The 25,211-nt window shown below is 42.8% G+C and overlaps 1 non-coding gene across 1 annotated transcript; it reads right to left on the bottom strand.

Moving 5' to 3' along the window:
- Positions 1–15,916: 15,916 nt before the first annotated feature.
- On the bottom strand, positions 15,917–16,000 carry Trnas-gga (transfer RNA serine (anticodon GGA)). The gene is given in 2 exon segments: positions 15,917–15,951; positions 15,961–16,000. It is a non-coding gene; the product is annotated as a tRNA-Ser (tRNA).
- Positions 16,001–25,211: the final 9,211 nt, after the last annotated feature.

The following is a 25,211-nucleotide window of genomic DNA, read 5'->3' on the forward strand; positions in this document are numbered from 1 at the left end:
CAAAACACATGCTTGGGGTCACAATACAAGTCTGCAGACATGTAAACTACTCCTGAATAATGCTCTGCAGAAATGTAGTCAAATCCTATCTTACCGAAATAATTTCAGTACAGACCTGCAAATTGCTCCTAAATAATGCAGCACAGTGATGTGTAGACATGCTTAGTACTCATAAAATGTCCAAATAGCGCAGAGCACAGCCTACAGACCTACTCATTAAATAATGTAACAGACACGCTCAGACACTGCCTGGTAACCCCTGTCCATTGGACAGCACATGCTCCCAGAAGTCTGGACGCACAGACAGCCACATGGCTATCAACAGTCAAACCACACAAAGGCGCCCATTCCGGTCCTGCATGCATGAGGTGGTGGCATCCCTTTCATTCTCAACACCTGAGAAATTTCTCTCAAAATACGTGTTCACCTATACGTCATTGATGACGCGACTGGACGGGAGCTAAGACCTATATACAAAGTGCAAACACTCCAAGGTGGGGTACGCGTGCAAGTCCACTGCTGCCGGTGTGAACCCTCCCTCTACCTGTGGTCCAGCGAAGAGCTTAGTGCTGAGCGACGCTGCAGACTGCCAATATACAGAAACGTTAAACGTTCACACAGTTAAAAGCCTGTGCACAATTGGAAAAACATTCTTAATCCTAAGAGCATTCTCCTTGTTTGGAAATAGATCACCGTCTAAGAACAGATGGGGGCGTTTCAGAACAATTAGGCAACTAGAATTCAAAGCACTGCCATACAGAAGAGAAATAAATGTTATGAATTTTCGGTATCCTACAGCTAAAGGTCTGGAGATGCCCTAGTGCCATTGTGGCAGATGAGTCATGGCTTCCCCACCAGAGATGGATGGTATGCTTCAACTTGTCTTTGAACACTTGCTTTCTCAGAACTCTCTGTGCATACCTTACCTCCATGGTGTTCGAATCAATTTGTAGATGCTTCTACGTCCTGGCACAAAGGTCGTCTTGTGAATGAGTCTAGCATTATGATCGGCTATTATCGAATTTACCCGATGAATTACTGATGCCAGCAATGTGGAAGCAACATCAGCCTTTTTCCTTCTACAGATGGGACTTCTAGCGGCTATTTTACACAGACCACCACGTTACATAGACAATGAAACCCTGCAACATGCCGTACATGTCGTCAAATACGGAAATGAAAAAAAAAAATGGAAATGAAGTCCCATGCTTCTTTACAGAGCATAGAGGAACGATGCGGGAGACCCGCACCGCTTTACTAGGCAAGGTCCTAGTGGAGGTGGTTTGCCATTGCCTTCCTCCAGCCGTGATGGGGATAAATGATGATGATGAAGACGACACAACAACACCCAGTCATCTCGAGGCAGGAAAAATTCCTGACCCCGCCGGGAATCGAACCTGGGACCCCGTGCTCAGAAAGCGAGAACGCTACCGCGAGACCACGAGCAGCGAACAAGTACGGAAATACTCTTACTCAGTTACAATGAGCGCCCACTGGGGACAAGAGCTTGAATATTAGAACATGGAACCGACTGGCGACCCGTCAATATATCACCGCGTATATAACGTCAAATATGGATGACTCCTACTCAATTACATTACTCTCCTACCGAGGACAGGACCTGAATATTAGAACGTGAAACCGATCTTCGACCCAGCAATATATCACCCCATACCGTGTAGATGTAGTAAACATCCAATTCGTATTCTATGCTATACAAAATCACCCCTTGTACAGCAGGAAGCCCTTGGGAAATCGAAGTCACTCTCAGAACTGTTGTGTAAAGATGGGCCCGTTTCCCCCTCGGTATAAACGCACTACTATTTCTGGTCCAGAACTGCCTGCTTGCTTGCGTTTCTACATCGTTTGCCATAATGTTATACCATTTTCGATGTACTTCTAGATATCAAGCACATCGCCCGTGCAACATAATTCGGAAGATACAACCTGGATATGATTTCTCTACAAACCTGAAACTACAGCATTTATCCTGTCTCCAGGGACCTTTACATGAGAACTCGAAACTAGAGGAAACTGATATTTCCACTCTGTGGTCGAGCGGTTCTCAGCACGTCAGTCCTGTGCCGTGCAGCTGCTAAGTTTGCAGGTTCAAATCCTGCCTCAGGCATGGATGTGTGTGATGTCCTTAGGTTAGTTAGGTTTAAGTAGTCTATGGGACTGATCACCTCAGATATTAAGTCCCATAGTGCTTAGAGCCATTTGAACCATTTTTATTCCCACTCTCAAATACCAATGTTTGTGATTTAACAGATTCCTAAACATCCCTACAATTTACAAAGTCAAAACCCGTTTCTTATGTGTAGAGAACCTTCAAACCTGTCTTCCACATCCTAGATCTACGTACAACAATCGATGTTCTCTCAACTAAATAAAGAGGCGAAATTGGAGATGCAGTCAACCGAATAATTTACACGGGAGGGGATAGTGGCCAAGCATAAACACATGTCCATATTGAATCTCGTAAAATTTCCACGCGATGACGAAAGCTATCCAACACATACTGAGTATTAGTTCGATATTCGGTCGTCTAGAGAACAATCCGGTTAAGACGCTCTACGTTCCTACACTCCTCCAGGTCTCCCCATTATGAGGGATTCCACTGTTAATGGGAAACGTGAGTATCATTCTCGCACAGGTCAGCAGTGCTTCACGCCAAGAACACACAGGTAGAATCATCAGCCCAGGACACTGGTCCCATACACATTTTATCCATGAGCAGACAACTAAATGTTATGATTGAGGTCTCAGTTGAACGGTATTCGACAACGAGCGAAGTATCGGAAATACACCCTGTTGATGGCTGTGGCTCTGGAAATACAAGTATCTGTACCATTTCTTATGACTTGACATACTCTTCCCTTTGCTATCACAGTTCTCGATCTCAAATCCATACCTTCCTTACAACTGGACATAGTCATTCCCTTTTGAACATGTCAGAACACATCCCTTACTACAACTAAGTATAATACTTGACCAATAAATGATTCCACAAGATGCAAAATAATACTGACCCAAAATCAACGATGGGTGGGCATGTCTCATAAGGTTTTCTTGTGAGTGCAACCACTGTGTCTTAGAAACAGAGATATAATCGTCGAGATGTTAAAAAAAAAAAAAGAACCAATCGCATCAACTACTGTATGTTGCCGTCACACGCGGTCTTGGTTCTACAGGTGGACACAAGTATCCATGTTAAAAGCTATACTGGCCTCATAAATCGATGTACAACATGACCTCTCAATGGGGTGGTTTTTTCTGGACAAACGCCGAGACGGTGATAGTAGGAATGTGTATTATCAGACCAACACGTAGCCAATGATGCAACCTCGTGAAAAAATTACCGCATTTTGAAAGTGATTCGGCTAAGGAATGTGGTATGTAAGCGTTATTTGCGACTCCCTCACACCACCCCAGCAAGATAATTCTACAGTATTTTAACGCATTCTGTCTCAATACAACGTCAGAGGCTCGGTGATATTTCTATTGGGCTATAAGCAATGGCTGATTGAGAAGGATCACAAACAGTAGTAGATGGTGTGATGATTGAGGTCATAATAAATGTACACAAGCTTTTCAGATTTCTAATGCCATGCTATCCCCTAGAAATGCTGTCTGGGATTTGGAATCAAGTCTTCCCATTCAAGCACATACCTGCAATGGGTTCTTTAATGATTACAACCAGTACTCAATCATATTTCTGGCACTCTCATATCTCCAAACGATCCACCTTTTCAGATTTCTAATGCCATGCTATCCCCTAGAAATGCTGTCTGGGATTTGGAATCAAGTCTTCCCATTGAAGCACATACCTGCAATGGGTTCTTTAATGATTACAACCAGTACTCAATCATATTTCTGGCACTCTCATATCTCCAAACGATCCACCTTTCTTGGATCTATCTGCTACAGTAAAATTACCACGTCATTTTAGTTATCCCGTATGCATTCTGCAAATGCCTCCTCAGACTATACGCTACCACCCCTGCATCTCTGTGCTTGTGATCATTCCAGTGTAAGTCAGAGCTCAGTAGGGGTCAGAGGAAACTGTATCTACCACCTCCTGCAATCCGTGCAGTAACAGGCGATGCTGAGTTACTGCGACAGAAATGTGTTTTGACAATTCGACGGAAATGAAGCCTGCTCCTGCAACATGAAGTAGTATAAAAGGCGGTAGGGGAACTGGGGAAAGGACGTGGATTTTGCTACGGCATTGTGATGCTTCTCCAAACTACATACAAAGACTATAGATCCATGTCCATTCACATCTATCCCCCCAACAAGCTATCTTCGTTATTCTGTACCACCCATCAGAGAAAAATTACGACCTATAAAAGCTCAACAAACTTCATGCGATAGATAACAAGATAAGATTTTTACCACATCTCCCTCCTACCATATATCGAAAACAAATACCGCATGCATGCAGGCATCGAGCACATGTGACAATCCTATTAAATATACAGGTTTTGATAAACTGCACAGGCCAGTTTAAAGTTCCATCACCTGTACTGTAGGAAGATGACCGTATCCCATAGACAATACTGTAAGCAGCAAGAGACGCTCCCTGTGACCCTGTCTCGTTGTATGAAACATTATTTTTTTCTGTTCTAACACGCATGGTACCCTGCCAAACATTTTGTTTTACTACCATGCCTTCGAGGACAGGTTATAAACTGTCATTAAGACGTTCTGATCCACTGCCTCTCGCAGACAGCAAGGACACCACCCCAAAGTACCATTATCCAAGATGTCAGCTGATATTGTGATTGACATCATTCAAGATGAGTGCCGTGACGACAGCTGATGATGCGAATATCACTACGCAAGGTGGCTGGAAAGTGCCACATACCCACAGCCAAGCCCCTGATGGTAGGAAGTATGAATTTTGGAGGAACACCTCTAGACATCGCACTGTGTAAACCATATTATTGCCGCAGTCACCATAACACTGGATGATTTTAAATAAAAGACAGATACAACATAAGGAAATTGGAAGAGTTTTGCTGCGTTTTTGAGAGTTTCCAATCTGATGTCCGAAAGTGATTGACAACCTCTACATTTAAACACATCTCCCACAGTGACAGAATAAATGATGGCTCTGCATTCCCTTTCGACTAATTCATCATATTGCACTCATTTATGCGGTCATTGTTTTGCTGCTAGCAAACTCCCAGAAGGTGTCACCCATCCATAAAACTCATTCACCAACTCAAACAAGCGCTGTCAGTCAATCATTATGTTGTAACCAACTGCGCACCAATGCACGGATGGGATGGAAAAGACTCCAGCAATGTACTGTAATTATAAGCATTGCAGTTGATAGCGCGCACAGTTTTAGCAATTTTACAGTAACTTCTATACCGGAAGCTGATGTGACAGCATGTTTCCCCAATTTCAGTATCATAGCTAAATCGCCCCTTCTCTACTTTGCGAGTATCATTGGGAATGTTGATAGATGACTGCTCAGTACATCCATTCTGCGTTAATTATCGAACGCATAAATCATCAAAGCATACCAGTCAGTGCTCTAGAAATTTCTAAAACTTCGAGCACAGTGCTTAATTTATGATCTATCTCCATGCATATCAGCATCACAGAGGATTCTCGTTGTCGTAGGGTAAAATTAGAGAGTGAGAGACCCTCATAACACTGTCATTGACCAACCCACACTGCAGCACCTTTATCCAATTAATCTGCAACCGATAAGAAGAAGACAGGTTCACTCCACATCTCGTGAATGAATGGAGCTTTCCGAGTCCTCATCCATCCCAGTGCACGAGATTTTTCGAGATGCGCTCATGTCGAGGAACTTAGCACTCCTTATCGATGTATAGTAACAGATTTCAAAGTGTCGTGATGAAATAGCATACGGTTAAGAAGAACAAGAAATGAATGATTTTTATGGTCGATGGAGCTCCAGACGGATGGAGTTCGACTCATTTTTACATAAATCAACCAAACTATCAACTCTAAAGTATGTTTCTAGAGTCTAGTATCGGTACCTGGACGGCACTAGTAAGAGAGAACACAAACACATGCACTCCTAAGACTAGAACGTTCTGCACTTAAAACCGGTTATAATGTTAGATCGCTTGCGTTTCCAACATATCAGTCGTACGGAATGTAGTGCTGTTAATATTCCAATGTAAGAAATACATTTCAAGCGCAGGACATACAGCCTTCTTCCCGGTTTCTCTGCGATAAACTATGTAATCGAACAGTAAAACGAAAAAACTACTTCCTTAAAACATTGGCTCTGTGTGATACAAGTACAATATAGCTTTCCCGAGATGTATAGCGCCCACTGTCCACATCCGATCACGGTTCGGAAATTATACTATGCCTGCATCAGCACTATATAAAATGATCGTTAGTAACGGCGAATACCTCTTACTCGAAAACAGATATACGCATAGTAGCAGCGTGCGACATGTGAAAATTACGTCATTTCGTCACTAACTCTGTAAACAGCACACCTGTCAGGCAGATATGTACACGGGATTGCAGTGCCTCAGAAGCACCTATCGATAACTTAGTTATGATGCTGAAGTCTCGATTTTATACCCAAGATGTGACAGGTGGGATGGAGTACATCGCATAAAGCAAAGGTCGTATAAAATGCATCATTAGTCAACCATCACATCATACCTCGTTACAGCTCCATCTCAATCGATCACCCCATCCACTCTCTGTTATCCTTTAATGCAGATGCCAGTAAATTTAGAGGCGGATGGTTCTCGGTGTTCCTGAAAAGCATCAAATACAGTAGTCAACTGGTACAATAGACATGCAGTACAATGCTGTCACAGTACAGAAATATTGATTGAATCTCTGATTCCCTTCGTTTCGATGTCGACGTTTTCTCGGATTCCTCTTGTTGCCGCTTACTGTTCGGCGCGAACCAGAAGATACGCAAGTACTTCCTCAATTTTCCCGAATTCCGATGTATATTGGATCAATTTATACCTATTCCCTCGTCATTTTTCGCAATTCCATCGATTTTATGTCAGATCCATTCATGTGATCATGACATAACCTCTCGCTCTGCATTCTAAAATTTCTTGTAAATGAAGCACAGTCGCCAACAGCTACCCCAAATCCACTGATCAGGAGATGTAATATAACACTGTACTCGATTGTACCCAGCCACCTTCCATTTGGAGAGCGTTTGCTCTGCTTTCTGTATATCTGTGCATATCCATGCCTCGCAGAAGAATTCTACCTGTGTGCTTGGCGTGTAGTGCTGGTGACCTATGAGGGATGTTTCACGTTTCCAATTAACGGTAGAAGCGCTCTGAATGGGGAGACTTGTTGGAGTGCAGAAATGTAGACGTCTTAACCGGATTCTCCTCTAGACGACCGCCATTTTGCCCCACCCTAGACTGCCATCATGGAACAGACGACAGCATGCTCTGGTGGCAGTACTGTGTACTAGTTCAGTTGGAGTCTAGATGATGTGGTGAACACACTGTATGTCGCCATTTTCCCTCGCCATCTTGGATTACATCACAGAAGAGAGTGCCCTCTGTTTGTGGTACTGTGTACTATTACAGTTGGATTCTGGACCTCATGGTGAACACACTTGATGGCTGTGCTGTATGAAATTGTTTAAATAAAGACTGGTGCTTGCAAAATAAACACTAATGTCCAGCACTGGTCGAGTCATTTCCCCACGAATCCTTAAGAGGAGGTGGCGTTGGGTGACCTAGGTTAGTGGAGGTAACCTTTTTTCTCGCCATTTTCTTAGCTTAGTAGAGAAACACAAACTGACCTTTTTTACACCCAAAATTCAAACTAGGCGCCAGTTCCTAGGAAGAAGTGGCGGTTGGATGACTTAGGTTAGTGGGGGTAACCCAAATGACATATCTTCCCTTGATTTTCTTAGGTTAGTAGAGACAACGTTTGTGAGATGCATTATCCTGTTGTAATTTGAACTTCCCGCCATTTTTCTGGGTTAGAGGAGGGGGGCATGGCACTTTCCCGCCAAAAGCCGCCATCTTGGATATGGTACTTGTGTGATCAGCTGCCATCATGGCCACCATCTTTGATGATGTCATGTGCGGTTGCCAAGTCTACACGCCGCCATCTTTGTGTTTCCACCATCTTGGAGACATATGGCAACAATGCAGAGTGGAGTAGAACCACCTTGTCCAAATACTCAGGGTATATTCAAACTATTAATTAGATCACAGGTTCTCAACACATAAAGTAAATTAACAAACAAGTTAAGCGACCCATCAATGAATTACTTAAGGTTTTCGAATCAGCTTCTATTGCGGATGTTTGGCAATACTATACATAAATGACTTAGTAACTTCAGTTAATAACAAGCACAACAAAACTATTAATGCCAAGAGCAAAAAATAGGTAGAAACACGTAATTCATCTGAAAAGCACCACAGAAATAAACGCTCAGATTCAGTAGTGTAAGGTGCTTAATCAGACTACCCAGAGGAAGTGAACCATGCATTCAAAAAATTTATTACATAAACCATTCACAAAACTAACCGAAGACTGGAAACTCATGAAAATATATCATTGCAACACTGCATTCAAGAAGTCAGTCTGGCTTGGTTTACATCTACATCTACATCCAAACTCTGCAAGCCACCTCACGGTGTGTGGCGGAGGGTACCTTGAGTACCTCTATCGATTCTCCCTTCTATTCTAGTCTCGTATTGTTCGTGGAAGTAAGGATTGTCGGTATACTTCTGTGTGGGCTCTAATCTCTCTGAATTTATCCTCATGGTCTCTTCGCGAGATATACGTAGGAGGGAGCAATATACTGCTTGACTCTTCGGTGAAGGTATGTTCTCAAAACTTTAACAAAAGCCCATACCGAGCTACTGAGCGTCTCTCCTGCAGAGTCCTAGAGTCCTCCACTGGAGTTTATCTATCATCTCCGTAACGCTCTCGCGATTATTAAATGATCCTGTAACGAAGCGCGCTGCTCTCCGTTGGATCTTCTCTATCTCTTCTATCAACCCTATCTGGTACGGATCCCACACTGCTGAGGAGTATTCAAGCAGTGGGCGGACAAGCGTACTGTAACCTACTTCCTTTGTTTTCGGATTGCATTTACTTAGGATTCTTCCAATGAATCTCAGTCTGGCATCTGCTTTACCGACGATCAACTTTATATGATCATTCCATTTTAAATCACTCCTAATGCGTACTCCCAGATAATTTATGGAATTAACTGCTTCCAGTTGTTGACGTGCTATTTTGTAGCTAAATGATAAGGGATCTATCTTTCTATGTATTCGCAGCACGTTACACTTGTCTACATTGAGATTCAATTGCCATTCCCTGCACCATGCGTCAATTCGCTGCAGATCCTCCTGCATTTCAGTACAGTTTTCCATTGTTACAACCTCTCGATACACCACAGCATCATCTGCAAAAAGCCTCAGTGAACTTCCGATGTCATCCACAAGGTCATTTATGTATATTGTGAATAGCAACGGTCCTACGACACTTCCCTGCGGCACACCTGAAATCACTCTTACTTCGGAAGACTTCTCTCCATTGAGAATGACATGCTGCGTTCTGTTATCTAGAAACTCTTCAATCCAATCACACAATTGGTCTGATAGTCCATATGATCTTACTTTGTTCATTAAACGACTGTGAGGAACTGTATCGAACGCCTTGCGGAAGTCAAGAAATACGGCATCTACCCGGGAACCCGTGTCTATGGCTCTCTGAGTCTCGTGGACGAATAGCGCGAGCTGGGTTTCACACGACCGTCTTTTTCGAAACCCATGCTGATTCCTACAGAGTAGATTACTAGTCCCCAGAATAGTCATTATACTCGAACATAATACGTTTTCCAAAATTCTACAACTGATCGACGTTAGAGATATAGGTCTATAGTTCTGCACATCTGTTCGACGTCCCTTCTTGAAAACGGGGATGACCTGTGCCCTTTTCCAATGCTTTGGAACGCTACGCTCTTCTAGAGACCTACGGTACACCGCTGCAAGAAGGGGGGCACGTTCCTTCGCGTACTCTGTGTAAAATCGAACTGGTATCCCATCAGGTCCAGCGGCCTTTCCTCTTTTGAGCGATTTTAATTGTTTCTCTATCCCTCTGTCGTCTATTTCGATATCTACCATTTTGTCATCTGTGCGACAATCTAGAGAAGGAACTACAGTGCAGTCTTCCTCTGTGAAACAGTTTTGGAAAAAGTCATTTTGTATTTCGAGCTTTAGTCTGTCATCCTCTGTTTCAGTACCATTTTGGTCACAGAGTGTCTGGACATTTTGTTTTGATCCATCTACCGCTTTGACATAAGACCAAAATTTCTTAGGATTTTCTGCCAAGTCAGTACATAGAACTTTACTTTAGAATTTATTGAACGCCTCTCGCATAGTCCTCCTCACACTACATTTCGATTCGCGTAATTTTTGTGTGTCTGCAAGGCTTTGGCTATGTCTATGTTTGCTGTGATGTTCCCTTTGCTTCCGCAGCAGTTTTCTAACTCAGTTGTTGTACCACGGTGGCTCTTCTCCATCTCTTACGATCTTGCTTGGCACATACTCATCTAACGCATATTGTACGATGGTTTTGAACTTTGTCCACTGATCCTCAACACTATCTGTACTTGAGGCAAAACTTTTGTGTTGAGCCGTCAGGTACTCTGTAATCTGATTTTTGTCACTTTTGCTAAACAGAAAAATCTTCCAACCTTTTTTAATATTTCTATTTACGGCTGAAATCATCGATGCTGTAACCGCTTTATGATCGCTGATTCCCTGTTCTGCGTTAATTGTTTCAAATAGTTCGGGTCTGTTTGTCACCAGAAGGTCTAATATGTTATCGCCACAAGTCGGTTCTCTGTTTAAATGCTCAAGGTAGCTTTCAGATAAAGCACTTACAAAAATTTCACTGCATTCTTTGTCCCTCTAAATATTTTGCAAATTATCCTTCAGGTGTTCAGCCACAACAGCTGCTGAGTCAGGGGGCCTATAGAGACATCCAATTACCATGTCTGAGCCTGCTTTAACCGTGACCTTGACCCAAATTATTTCACATTTCGGATCTCCATCAATTTCCTTCGATACTATTGCAATTCTTATCGCTATAAACACGCCTCCCCCTTCACTGTCCAGCCTGTCTCTGCGGTGTACATTCCAATTTGAGTTCATTACTGTTTACGTCTGGTTTCAGCCAACTTTCTGTCCCTAATACTATATGGGCATTGTGACCGTTTATTAATGAGAGCAGTTCTGGGATATTTCAATAGACGCTCCTTCAGTTTACTATTAGCACATTAATATTGTTATTCCCTGTTGCATTTTGCCTACTCCTATCTTACCGCGTCTCAGGAGGCGTCTTGTCGGGCCTAGGGAGGGAATTCTCTAACCTAAAAGAACCACATGTGCACTCCACACGTACTCCGCTACCCTTGTAGCCGCTTCCGGCGTGTACTCAACATTCTACAACAATATGGACAAGAATTAATAATCCACACTTAAAATACAACAAATATCACACATGAAATACTTCAATAAACCACTGAATTAATACGAAACACCCTTAAAAAGTAATCCACCAAGTTCGGGACTATACGCGACTTTCTACCAACAGATGAGTAATTGACTAACATCACTTAAATGTGATCAAACATATAATTGCCCAAACATACAAAGCTTATCACGAAATTAAAAAAAGTACCTATAAAACAAACGAAACTTTGAATCAAACTGGCGAGTACAGTAATTAAAATTGATAGCTCTGATACAAATTTAAATTGGTACACTATTAGCCTCTCAGTTCTCAAACTAACTACAAGTACAATTTGAAATAAATGATACATGATCTGCTTTAAATTAACAAAATAATTAATAAGTAAAATAAATAAATTAATGAAAGAAATAAAACTGCACGCTGCTTGGCACTGATTTTTTACGATTTCAAAAAGAACTATTTTTTTTTCAAAACTGGCAACGCTGCACGTGCAGCACAATAAGGTACCATAACATTATATGGAAGCAAGTTACTAATAGTTCGTTGCAATTAACGGTTGGCACTTACGACGTTAAGGGAGATGACCATTTTCAATCAGTAACCTCAAGGCAAAAGCCAGAAATCGTTCACATGTAAACTGGTCGACGCTCATCGTTTCCAATATGCGGCCGCTACGGTCGCAGGTTCGAATCCTGCCTCGTGCATGAATGTGTGTGATGTCCTTAGGTTAGTTAGGTTTAAGTAGTTCTAAGTTCTAGGGGACTGATGACCTTAGAAGTTTAGTCCCATAGTGCTCAGAGCCATTTGAACCATTTTTCCAATATGCGGCGCTGTATACTCCACAAACAGGTTCCATGAGCCAGTTATCCATTCACTACCAGAGCTCGACAACCGTGAAGACAGAATTTAGCAGACGCCTCCATTATGCAAATTCAATCCACCAAACTCCTCTTACATTGGACTGTAAACGCCATGCTTCAGTGGAGACGCCAAACCACAATAGGCATAGTCTGACTTCCTCAATTCAAAACGGAAGCATTCAAACTAGCTGACAATTCAGCCAAGTTACAAGGCAGATCCCGTCGACAGGCTATCACCAAGCTGATCAGCGTACCAACTTCAACTATCGATGGCACGACTCACCCGCCTCGCAGCAAATCTTTGGGGTTGACTGCAGACCATCTCAGTAATCACATTTGTACCTCTGCCAGTATGTGCGGTTACTATGAGATACTTACACAAGAGTATCAACAAAGTGGCCTAAAAATAATAATAAAGTCTTTAAACTATACGTAAACTAAATATTTTGTGCAATCTGTGATGCTGAAATAAAGGACAACTGAAGTCGATCGTTGAAAAAATCCTTAAAAGATTCATGTCCAATTTGTGTAGCAAATGTGAACTAGCTCTTGTCAAAAGACAAAAAGTGCTAGTGATTTGTAACCGACTACATTTAAAAACATTTTGAATCAAATATTTTATTTATGAAAAATCTGAGACATTTTGGGTATTAAGACAGGTAACTGAAGATAAAGAGCACTTAGCAAAAAGCTATTACTTTTGTTGTCAGGTTCTTTACCACGTGGTCGACCATCAGACTTAGTGGTATGTTCCCGGAAACAATACATTTTGTTTATGAAAACAAAAAGTAAAGACGAATATGATGAAGAATGTAGTAGATAGAGAAGTGAAAGTTTCTTCTATCCAAGGAACAAGATAGCAAGGATGGGTGATGCGAGGTTAATATTGGAAGTATATTGATATGGCCAAAGAATGATTTCCTCAACAAAAGAGCTGTAATGATCTCAAATATTGAGCCGCGTGGGATTAGCCGAGCGGTCTGAGGCGCTATAGTCATGGACTGTGCGGCTGGTCCCGGCGGAGTTTCGAGTCCTCCCTCGGTCATGGGTGTGTGTATTTGTCCTTAGGATAATTTAGTACTGTGTGAGCTTAGGGACTGATGACCTTAGCAGATTAGTCCCACAAGATTTCACACACACAACACACACACACACAAATATTGATAGCGAAATGAGAAACAAGATCCAGAAAATGAGCACCTGGAGATCATCATTCTGTGGATGTATAAGATGGACCATCAGAACTCTGGAGAACAAGAAACCTCCTAAATATGTTGCTATCAAGGAATATTAAAAAGCGCGTAGAAACAGAAAATTCGAAATGAAGAATCACTAAAAGTAATGGGCGAGAAATGAAGTCTATAGAAGAATCTCACCAGAAGTAAGAGCAGATCAATGGGGCATCTGCTACAACACCGACGTATTTTCTTTTATCAAAAAAATCTAATAAAGAGCAAAAATATTCTTTTCCGTACTAGATCAGCGGTGCATCAGCGCCCATGTACAACTTGCAGCTAGAAAGTGTAATGGAGGGCAAAAATATTAGGACAGACAAGGGCTAGAATACGCTTAACGGATTTCAAAATTTATTGGAGGTAGCAGTTACGTTGAGGTGAAAAGATTTCCACGAGGTAGGAAGAGGTGAATCACTGCACGAAATCTGGCAATTAACTGATGATTTAAGCAAAGCAAAACTTATAACATACATTGGTCTTTCTTTACGAGCGTTACACATAATGTGCCTTCACGAATCAGAAAAACTACACAGTCGGACGAGAACAATAATTCACGCTTTGGCAGCTAGTATTTATATCAATGTTGATAATGCTTATATCAGCATTACGCTGCGGTCTGTGGGATGTTTCTGCGCCTAACATTTCGTCCTCTACATTCCCAGGGACTATAAAGACGTAGGTAGTTATTTTTCATACGTAAAAGCGCACAGTCATGCCTCAGACCACGGCACATCGTCAGTCTGAAAACGACAGCAGAGTCTTGTACACTCTGGAACCAGAGTACAGAAATAGAACAGTCTTGTAAATAAAACTCAACACATTTGTGACTGATTAGGTTTTAACTCTCCATTAATACCATTACTAACTTATTAATGGAAAGTAAACGAAACAGCTCAGTCTGTGACAAAGTTTCAGCTAGCAAATGAACTGAAAGGCAAATTTTATGGAACACAGTGAATTAAAAAAGGAAAATGGTAAAACGACGTCTATTGAAATAGAATTAAGTTACCGCATATGCTTCTGTGTCTGTACTACCAATTCGTGGTTGGCAAGAACAAATTTTCCGGAGAATAATCACAATCCTTTTTTTTTCTTTTTTCCTTCTCTTTCCGATGCTACGTCGCAGCAAAGTTTGCCTTTCCTGATTCTGTGAACGGTGCTGAGGGTTATGGGCTGCGGAAAGGATGGAGGAAAGGAATGGGGAGGGGGACTGTGGGACACGACGTTAGGAGCGAGAAGGGGAGAGGAGAGCAGAGAGCAAGGATGGCAGCAGGCGGCTGGCGCCCTCTGACTGTCGCCAGCCAGCCACGCCGCTGATGGCCCGCGCTAATTGACTTCCCAGAAATCCCAACTTAGATTGAGGGCGTCAAGTTGGCAAGTTTCCGGCCTGGAATAGCAAACAGCCGCAGGCGGAGGTCCCGCCGCACTCGCAGGGTGGGGAGAGCAGAGGAGCGGCCCGAGCACAGCGCCGTGCGGGGCGACACATGTAGGCCGCTCCCCCTGCCACGGCGGCGCGGCAACCCGCATGCCGCGCTCTGCTCCTATCGATTGCGACGCCAGTAATGAAGGACTTGCGCAGCGGGCCCGCCTCGCTACGGCGACGCCACGCGACTCTATACGCCGCACTTTTTAATTAAAAGCGTCAACGGTCCGTGAACCGCCCGCGGCGACTCATTCAAAGAATTCATCTGCGTGGCGAGCGCGAGAATCTTTAAGGCCGCGCTGTCTATGCGATTCTCGGAAAGTCTACGCCGGAGGTAGGATCACGGTTTCCTGGTGCGTCATCTGCAACCACGTATTTCCAAGTTCTGACATCCTTAATGCGAATATTGCGAAACCATGGCTGCTTCCACAAAAAGAAAAAAAAAGGCGTAGAGATTTTTGTCTACTGTGTCGCAATTTTAGATATCTGCTATGTTGGAAAAGTCTCAACAACGAATGAAACAGTTCGGCGTGTATTGAATATGTGGCTGTCTGCATGACAGTCAAGTATGGGATAGGCAAAACTAGTTACAGCAGCACATTTCATCTACACCAGATCGTGCGTGACTGACCCGAGGGGCAACAAATGCACACCAATAGCTGACAAAAGTCATGGGATAGCGATATGCAAATATACAGACAGCGGTATTATTGCGTACGCAAGATATGAAAGAGCAGTGCAATGGCGAAGATATCATTTTTACTTACGTTTCTGACGTGATCATCGCCTCACGATGGAGTTTCAAATGGTTCAAATGGGTCTGAGGACTATGGGACTTAACATCTGAGGTCATCAGTCCCCTAGAACTTTGAGCTACTTAAACTTAAGGACATCACAAACATCCATGCCCGAGGCAGGATTCGAACCTGCGACCTTAGTAGTCGCGCGGTTCCAGACTGAATCGCCTAGAACCGCTCGGCCACTCGGGCCGGCCTCACGATGGGGTTTAACCGACTTTGAACGGGGAATGGTAGTTGCAGATAGACGTATTGGACATTCCTCTTCGGTAATTGTTAGAGAATTCAGTATTCCGAGATTCACAGTATCAAAAGTGGGCGGACAAAACCAAATTTCAGGCTTTATCTCTCACCACGGACTTCACAACTGAAAACAGCGGCGGTAGCGCACAGTTCTCGGTTCTAACCGATAAGCAACACTCCGTGAGGTAATCCCAGAAATGAATGTGGAACGTAAGATGAAAGTAGCCGTTGGGACGATGCAGCGAAATTTGGTGTTAATGGTACTATGGCAGCAGATGACCGACGTAATTACCTTTGCTAACAGAACGACATCGCGATATCGGTAGGACGCTAGACAATGCGTCATATGAGTCCCGATTTCAGCTGGTAAGAGCTGATGACAGGATTCGAGTGTGGTGCAGACCCCACAAAGGCATTGACCCAAGTTGTCAACAAGGCACTGTGCAAGCTGGTGGTGCCTCCATAGTGGTATGGCCTGTAATCATCTTGTGGTGGAGTTCTTCTTGTTGTGTCCGTGCTTGCTACGAAAAAGAGATGAGAAGTTCCGCCTTACGCAAGGCACCTTTTTCTTGTTTTGTTTCACCCATACATGTTTCAGCACTTTTGTGCTAGTGTCAGTGGGTTCAATTTTTATTTTTAATTGTAAAATTGTTGTTACACATTAACATTTGTGTTGTTTAAAACATTATGTAAAAGTTCCATTTATAGCTTAACTGTCGAAAAGTGGATGTAAGCGTTAGTTAACATACCTTACATGTTGTTATTGTCCATTTATTTTGATAGCTATTCTGCTACAATATAAAACTTGTCATCTGCATTAAAACATTATGTAAAAGTTCCATTTATAGCTTAACTGTCGAAAAGTGGATGTAAGCGTTAGTTAACATACCTTACATGTTGTTATTGTCCATTTATTTTGATAGCTATTCTGCTACAATATAAAACATGTCATCTGCAAACAGCAAAACGTAATTTATTTTTCTGTTTATAATGCATTTACGAACGGAAATGAGTTTGTATCACGTGTTTTGTATGTAACGTACAGTTTTGAAGTTGTGGTGCGTTCTCCTGTGTTGTTGGCGAAGTAAATAGGCTTCCCTCTTAACCTACGGTCGCTTGGCACTGCACTTTTTTCGATTTCTCAAAACATAGGCGGAGTTTTCGTTGCCATTACGTGTTGTTTGCTGTCTGGTGTTTATTTGTTTCGTAGTGTGTTTTACTGGGTGAGGGGCGCGAGTTTGAATTGTATTTGGCGTCAGTGGTGTGTGGTTTGTGTGGGTTTGGATGTGTGTGTTGAGTACTGGGCAGAGAGAGAGAGAGCGAGATAGAGAGTGAGAGAGAGAGAGAGAGAGGGAGAGAGATAGAGAGAGAGAGAGAGAGAGAGAGAGAGAGAGAGAGAGAGATAGAGGGAGGGAGGGAGAGGTAGAAACATTTTTATTTTTATTTATTTATTTATTTGTTTATGACCTGTGTTTACATGAAATGGACTGAGTCCTGTAGTGCAACCGAACCAGCTATTGAGTGGAAATGGTTATGTTCGGCTATTTAGAGAGCATTTGCAGCCATTCATAGACCTCATGTCCCCAAACAACGGGGGATGACAATGTGACAAGTCGCCGGGCTGGTTTGAAGAACGTCCTGGACAATTTGAGTGAATGATTTGGTCACTCATATCGCCAGAACTCCCGACTTCAAACCCTTCAAAAATTTATGGGACATAATGGAGACGTCAGTTCGTGCACAAAATCCTGTACCGGTGAAACTTCCCCATTATGGACGAATATAGAGGCAACATGGCTGAATATTTCTGCAGGGTACTTCCATGCCACGTCGACCTGCTGAGCTACACTGGGGGAAAGGAGGTAAGACACGACGTTAGGGTGTATCCCATGACATCTGTCATCTCGATGTATGTGGACTGAGCAACCTTCGAGCCAACGTATATATCTCGAGATAAATTTCACTGCCAGTTTCAGTCCCAACTGGTGAATATTTTACCAGTAGACAGCAAACCCACAGGGCAGCAGATCACTCACCATTTCAACTTGCGACAGTATCTTGTGAGCAACCACACCAACTGGATTATCACATACCACAGTATGGAAAGGTACAGGGACTGCACAAAAACATGTAAACACAGAGGGAAATGCATTGTTGATAATCAATGTACACCACTGGCCATTAAAATTGCTACACCAAGAAGAAATGCAGATGATAAACGGGTATTCATTGGACAAATATATTATACTACAACTGACGTGTGATTACATTTCCACGCAATTTCGGTGCATAGATCCTGAGAAATCAGTGCCCAGAACAACCACCTCCGGCCGCAATAACGGCCTTGATACGCCTGGGCATTGAGTCAAACAGGGGTTGGATGGCGTGTATAGGCACAGCTACCCATGCAGCTTCAACACGATACCACAGTTAATCAAGAGGAGTGACTGACGTATTGTGACGAGCCAGTTGCTAGGCCACCATTGACCAGACGTTTTCATTTGGTGAGAGATCTGCAAAATGTGCTGGCCAGGGCAGTAGTCGAACATTTTCTGTATCCAGAAAGGCCCGTACAGGACCTGCAACATGCCGTCGAACATTATCCTGCAGAAATGGAGGGTTTCGTAGGGATCGAATGAAGGGTAGAGCCACGGGTCGTAACAAATCTGAAATGTAACGTCCACTGTTCAGAGCGTCGCCAATGCGAACAAGAGGTGACTGAGACGTGTAATCAATGACACCCCATACCATCACGCCGGGTGATACGCCAGTATGGCTTCCAATGTGCGTTCACCGCGATGTCGCCAAACACGGATGTGACCATCAAAATGCTGTAAACAGAACCTGGATTCATCCGAAAAAATGACGTTTTGCCATTAGTGTACCCAGGTTCGTCGTTGAGTACACCATCGCAGGCGCTCCTGTCTGTGATGCAGCGTCAAGGGTAACCGCAGCCATGTTAGCTGAATATGAAATCGGTGGGTTAATGAGGGTAATACGGAACGCCGGAAACGAGATGGTACGCATTTCTCCTCCTTAAACGAGGCATCACAACAACGTTTCACCAGGCAACGCCGGTCAAATGCTGTTTGTGTATGAGAAATCGGTTGGAAACTCCCCTAGTGTCAGCCCGTTGTAGGTATGGCAACCGGCGCCAACCTTGTGTGAATGCTCTGAAAAGTAAATCATTTGCATAACACATCATCTTCTTCCTGTCGTATAAATTTCGCGTCTGTAGCACGTCATCTTCGTTCTGTAGCAATTTTAATATCCAGTAGTGTACGATACTGTGGTGCTGGTGTCGTCTAAATGTACTGTGCAATGTTCTTTCGGACATGCTGCACTCAGAATGCAGGTTTTCACGTTAGCAAAACGTACGGGCAGGCAGCAAGCCTTTCAGGGATTATTACGTGGTTACCTCGAAAAACGGATGGTGGAACGGTTGACTGGCGTTTTCTATATCAGAAGGGGAAACCAGTGATGGAGAGGCTGAGAACTCCTCTTGCCTGCAAACTGTTGGTGGGATCCCCAGCTGTACGACTGTCTCTATCGCAATGTAATTTGTCTCCAGATATTGTTTATTTCCAAACTGTGCCCTATCAGTAGGAACACTCTGCGTAACTCTACAAAATCTCCAGAATTTTCCACAATCAAGTCTGGTCGCGGAAACGAGGCAACACTTTATTCTCGTTTCCAAATGGTTCAAATGGCTCTGAGCACTATGGGATGCGTGACGTTTGTAGCTACTGAATGGGCTTGGCTCTGAGCACCATGGGACTTAACATCTATGGTCATCAGTCCCCTAGAACTTAGAACTACTTAAACCTAAGTAACCTAAGGACAGCACACAACACCCAGCCATCACGAGGCAGAGAAAATCCCTGACCCCGCCGGGAATCGAACCCGGGAACCCGGGCGTGGGAATCGAGAACGCTACCGCACGACCACGAGATGCGGGCGAATGGGCTTCCAGATGGCTCACTGGAGGAGCACTTAGGCCTTTTTTGGGATTATTGTCGAGGAGGAGTGTGCAGGGTGCCTTTCTGACGTCTGAAGAAAAACTGTCAAATTTTACAGAGGCATGATCGTTCAGAGTGTCAGTATGATTGTGTTTTCTCATGCGGATACTGGACTCGGTTTCGCATTCCGCACTTGTATGCATTTTTATGTTCTTCGGCCTTCTATCAACTTTTCGTAGTTCTACTTTGAACCCACTGGTATCCGCGATCGGTAATCGGGAAGATGATTAGATCCAACACTCGCGACCGCACTTTATGAGCCCAGGCCAGGAAAAGTTAGTAGCCATTGCAGCATGGCGTGCGATGACTCGTCTTAGGCTACCTCAACCGTATTCACAGTACGGTCACATCTCTAGTGTGCAGTCCCGGTTTCACTGTGGCGATATAATGAATGGAGAGGAACTTCATACCCAGTTTTACACTTTCAGTTTTCATAATTTGTCCTACACTCTTCACGGACCATTATGTGTGTTTGTTGCAATCCGAGTCTTGTTACAAAGGGGATTTCTTTCGTAACCACTCATGTTTCATTTCGGTGTTGACTTCATTCATTGGTTTTCACCCGTCTGGTCATGTTTGCTTTTGTTCCTCCTTTCATTTATCGACCTGTTGTGTGCTCTATTCGGATTCATACATTTTTTGAATAATTATGAAGTTTTACAATCACAGTCGAAAATGTATTTCACGTCCTTTATGTGGCGGTACACCATCTCAACTGTAATTAACCACTATCGTGGTGGTGGTGACCCTAACAATAATTCATTTTTCTGATCATTGGTTTGTGTTATTTATGTAAAATTCATTCTCAAATTGTTTGTAATCTCGGCGTTAATGTGTTCTGAGTAGATTGCATACTCGTTCAATAAATCTTATTTTTTCCAAATCATACTCTTGTCATTCATCAACCACTAAAACAAATTATTCATCGGAAATGTGTTGGTCCTCTAGCCGTAAGCGACTGGCGACTCCACCTGACGAGTTCAGAATTTATCAAACAGCGTTTCCAATGTGCACGTCAGTTAATGTTCCAAGGAGCCTATTAACTTCTCGGTTGATAGAATTACAATCAGTCTAATCTGCATACCATTGGGGCACCTCTTGAGGAAGCGGTCGTGTTTACAACACACCTGGCTTCTGGCATCTTCACTTGAGTTCTACTGGTTGACACTATTAATCTTGCGAGCTCCTGGGCTGGCGAAAAGCAGCAAAGCCCCTAAGCAGCCAGAAAGAGAACACTTCTCTTTAGGCTTCTGAATAGTCATGACGTCACGTTAGATTTTCGAAGTTTTAAGACTTCGGGGTTAGGATAGGAGGGACGACTTAAAGGATGTCTGTACTTGAGCTCTAAATACAACGAGAGGGCTGAAATCAAATTCTCCTGACACCGCTGCCAACGGCTCCCTTATTTACGCCCTGTGCTCTTGGTAAGATGAGCCACCGTTGCATGTGCGGTCATCGTTCAGACACGAAGTACTTCAGGAGCCGAGTACGCAATCTTAAAGTCACACATCCAGATTGTAGCTCTCAATACACATTTTGGCCATTTTATTATGTTCGCTCCTATCTTTCTGTGCGCTTTCGGTATTTAAACTACATCATTTCTAGTCACTGGTCACGTCCGTGAATTATTAACGTCACTGTATTTCATCCTAACAACCACCTGTGCGAAGATTATACTTCAGAGTTGCTATCCCTCGTCCAATTGTCAGTGGTTCTTCATCAATATCAGTGGTAATTATCATGTTTAAATAAAACTAATCTACTGGCAATAGTGACCAATTCCTTCCCTTCATAGCTAGAAGATCACTCCTCACAGTAGTACATATATGTGAGTGGTGTGGTAACCATTTGTTTCTTGCTTAATTAGGCCACTCCTATTAATATTTAGTTAAATAACACATGTTCCGTTGCGTGACAATATCCTTGCCTTAAATTAATTTCCATGATCACTTGAAGCGGTTCCTCGCTCTGTTGGTCACCAGAGATTGGTACTGCGCATCCTAAGTGTATGCACCACCCGTAACCGACACCCCACATCGCCATAGTCACCAGTTCCCATATTAATGAGCCTTTTGTTTTTGGACAGAAAGTTGCGTGATTACTAATACATCTCCATTACTGTAACTTGAATTTGCCACTACTTCACACGAAGAATGGTATACGTTTCCCTTGAAAACCATACAGCAGCTGTATATGTGGTAAGCGCACCGCTTTCCCGGCCGTTGTAAGTTTTCGTGACCAGTGCCGATACTTCTCAGTCCAGAAGCTCATCGATTGGCCTCACAAGGGCTGAGGCACCCCGCTGGCCGACAGCGCTCGGATGACTCGGACGGTGACCCATCCGAGTGCTAGCCAAGTCTGACATCACTTAACTTCGGTGATATGACGGGAACCGGTGTTACCACTGCGACAAGGCCTTTGGCTCTGGCTTACTGAGCTGGATCTAAAAGTCTTGTCTCACATTCTCAATCAAGAGATGACACATATAGCAGTTTTGATCCTGCGTCCTGTAAAGTACGTATAGAGCTATTTCGCTGTGAAATCCGCAGTATGTTGCTTTCACATAAATAAACACACGAGAATAAAAAAAAGATAAGAAAGGGGAATTAATAATGTTTATTTTTTTCCCGTGAATTTCTTATTATGTGACGTCCACCCCACCTGACATCACCATCGGAGTTGCAAGAAGTGAATCCTCTATATTTCTTCTTTTCTTGAAACACTGTTGGTATAGGCCGGCCGCGGTGGTCTAGCGGTTCTGGCGCTGCAGTCCGGAACCGCGGGACTGCTACGGTCGCAGGTTCGAATCCTGCCTCGGGCATGGGTGTGTGTGATGTCCTTAGGTTAGTTAGGTTTAAGTAGTTCTAAGTTCTAGGGGACTTATGACCTAAGATGTTGAGTCCCATAGTGCTCAGAGCCATTTGAACCATTAGCCACTGTTGGTATACTTAGAAATTGGCAACTTCCTTCAAATGTTCAGAAATGGAAAAATGTACATTCCACAAGACGAAAAATCGTAGGATCCTATGGATATAAAAGTACTAAATCCCAAATGGAATCATAGAGACATGAAATGGAAATATCACTCAGGCTCACACGTGGGTAAAGCAGGTAGCTGATTTGGGTTTACTGACAGAATACTAGAGAAATCCATTTAGTCTACAAAGGAGAATCCTTCAAATGACACGTGCGGCACTTCCTTTCTTTTACCTGCGGAAGAGATGTAGAAACTGGTACGTTTAACAGAAAGCTGGAATAGACGCTTTCATGAAAATAGCAGTCACTTAATTTAAGTTAAAGCAAGCATGTCGGAATGATGTAAGATGTAGGAGTCCTGCTCCGGAACGTACAAAGTTAGCGAGTTGTTTTTGCTCTTAACCGATTTACATGCTCGCGTTATTACTGTTTTATGACTCCAGAATAAGCAGAAAGTTCCAGCATTAACCCGGAAACTTGCTACATTAGGAGTACGTAACTTTCACTCTGTTCTCTCGCAGGCTCTGTGTGTCGCTGGGAGTTTGCGTAAGAGCTTGCTTAACGAGGACAAAAGTAGATGAGAAACGATAAGATGCATTCACTTAACGTCCTGCTACAGAATATGCGACTGTTTCTATAACATCATACTGCAAATTTGGAAAGTATGTAGATTGACTGCCATTCGTGATATAAGCTCAGTAACATAGATGGGGTAGCATATTTTAACATTATTTTATTTAGAAATGTCTGCATAAACTGAGCAACAATGTTAAACTAAATACAAAATATGTAAAGAGATTGACTGAAGTATTTTATTTTAGTATAAACCAACATTACGCGGAATTTGAAAACAAAAGAAATCAATGTCGGTAACGAATCCGCAACGAATTTATAGATGAGTAATACCCACCCCTAATTTGTGAGCAAGTATACGTGGACACTCACATGTAAATGTAATTGTTGATAGCTGAATGAGTGCAGCTTGTGTGTCGTGAGGTAATGAATTGTCGTCCATTCTTTATTCGTAGACGTATGTGCCCCTCATCTACTGTAAACATGCATCCTCCGTTCAGAGGATTCTCTGCTCTGAGCCCTGTTCTAATAAAATTGGAAACCGACAGGAAAATTACCTGTCGTGACGCGGTTCACCAACACATCGGATTCCTTTTCCTACTGGCTGAGAGAATTTATGTCAATTCGTCCCTCTAAATCACATTTACCGTAGTTAGATACACTTATAGAAATATAGAAAATTAAAGGCGCTTCACTCTTTCAGAGAAAAGTCCTACCTCGACAAGGGAAAATAAAACAGATGCGCAGCAGTTGATTAAATAATAAATCTCTGATAAACTGGAAAAAAGTGTATAAATCATCTCACATAAACACAACGTCGACTTTGTCAGACAGTACCTGAATAACAGAGTAATAGATTCAATGCAGTCAAGAAGAGTTAGATAATGGGACGAGTGAGAGAATGTCAGGTCATAATCAGTAGTAGCTGAATATTTTGACTCTTACCTGGTACAAGCTTGATTTATCTCGAGATTCAGCAATGACCCTACAGTAATGCTACCACCGTTGAACTACCAGGTGTGGTATCGCGACTTGCAAATAGTAAAACTAATAAAATATTGTTCGTCAAATTAGCCGTTTTTCATAATCTTCTTGCACTTCAGAACTCAGCACATTCTTAAACCACTAAGGCACCTATGTCGTATATCGATATTTTGTGGCTGCAGACTATATCGGTCATGAATTCCAGCTGAATAGTGTGGGATGCCTGCTCTTTATGGGTCTTACATAAGGACTCATCTCTACAGAAAAACAGTCGACCAGCGAAAGTGGAACTACTTCTTGTGATTAACCATCTGCGTGCAAGTGCTGAGGAACCTCTCTGTGATATTAGCATGCTAGGTTCTGGCGACTTATTGTGCTTATTTCACTTTTCAGTTGGATCACTGCGCGTAAAAGCGTGATGCTTGTCGTAAAGAGTTTTGCTTTAATGTAAATCAACGCTTGGGGATAACTGAAACTTATTTATGCCAATACTTACCTAGCCGCAAAAACCAAGAGAAAATATCTTAATACCTCAGGAACATTTTTAAATTATCGTCATCTCCCAGTCACCTCTGAAAAGAACAAAAATTTAGTATTCAGAATGAAGT

Source organism: Schistocerca nitens, chromosome 6 (genome assembly GCF_023898315.1).
Source record: "Schistocerca nitens isolate TAMUIC-IGC-003100 chromosome 6, iqSchNite1.1, whole genome shotgun sequence".
Classification (NCBI taxonomy): domain Eukaryota; kingdom Metazoa; phylum Arthropoda; class Insecta; order Orthoptera; family Acrididae; genus Schistocerca; species Schistocerca nitens.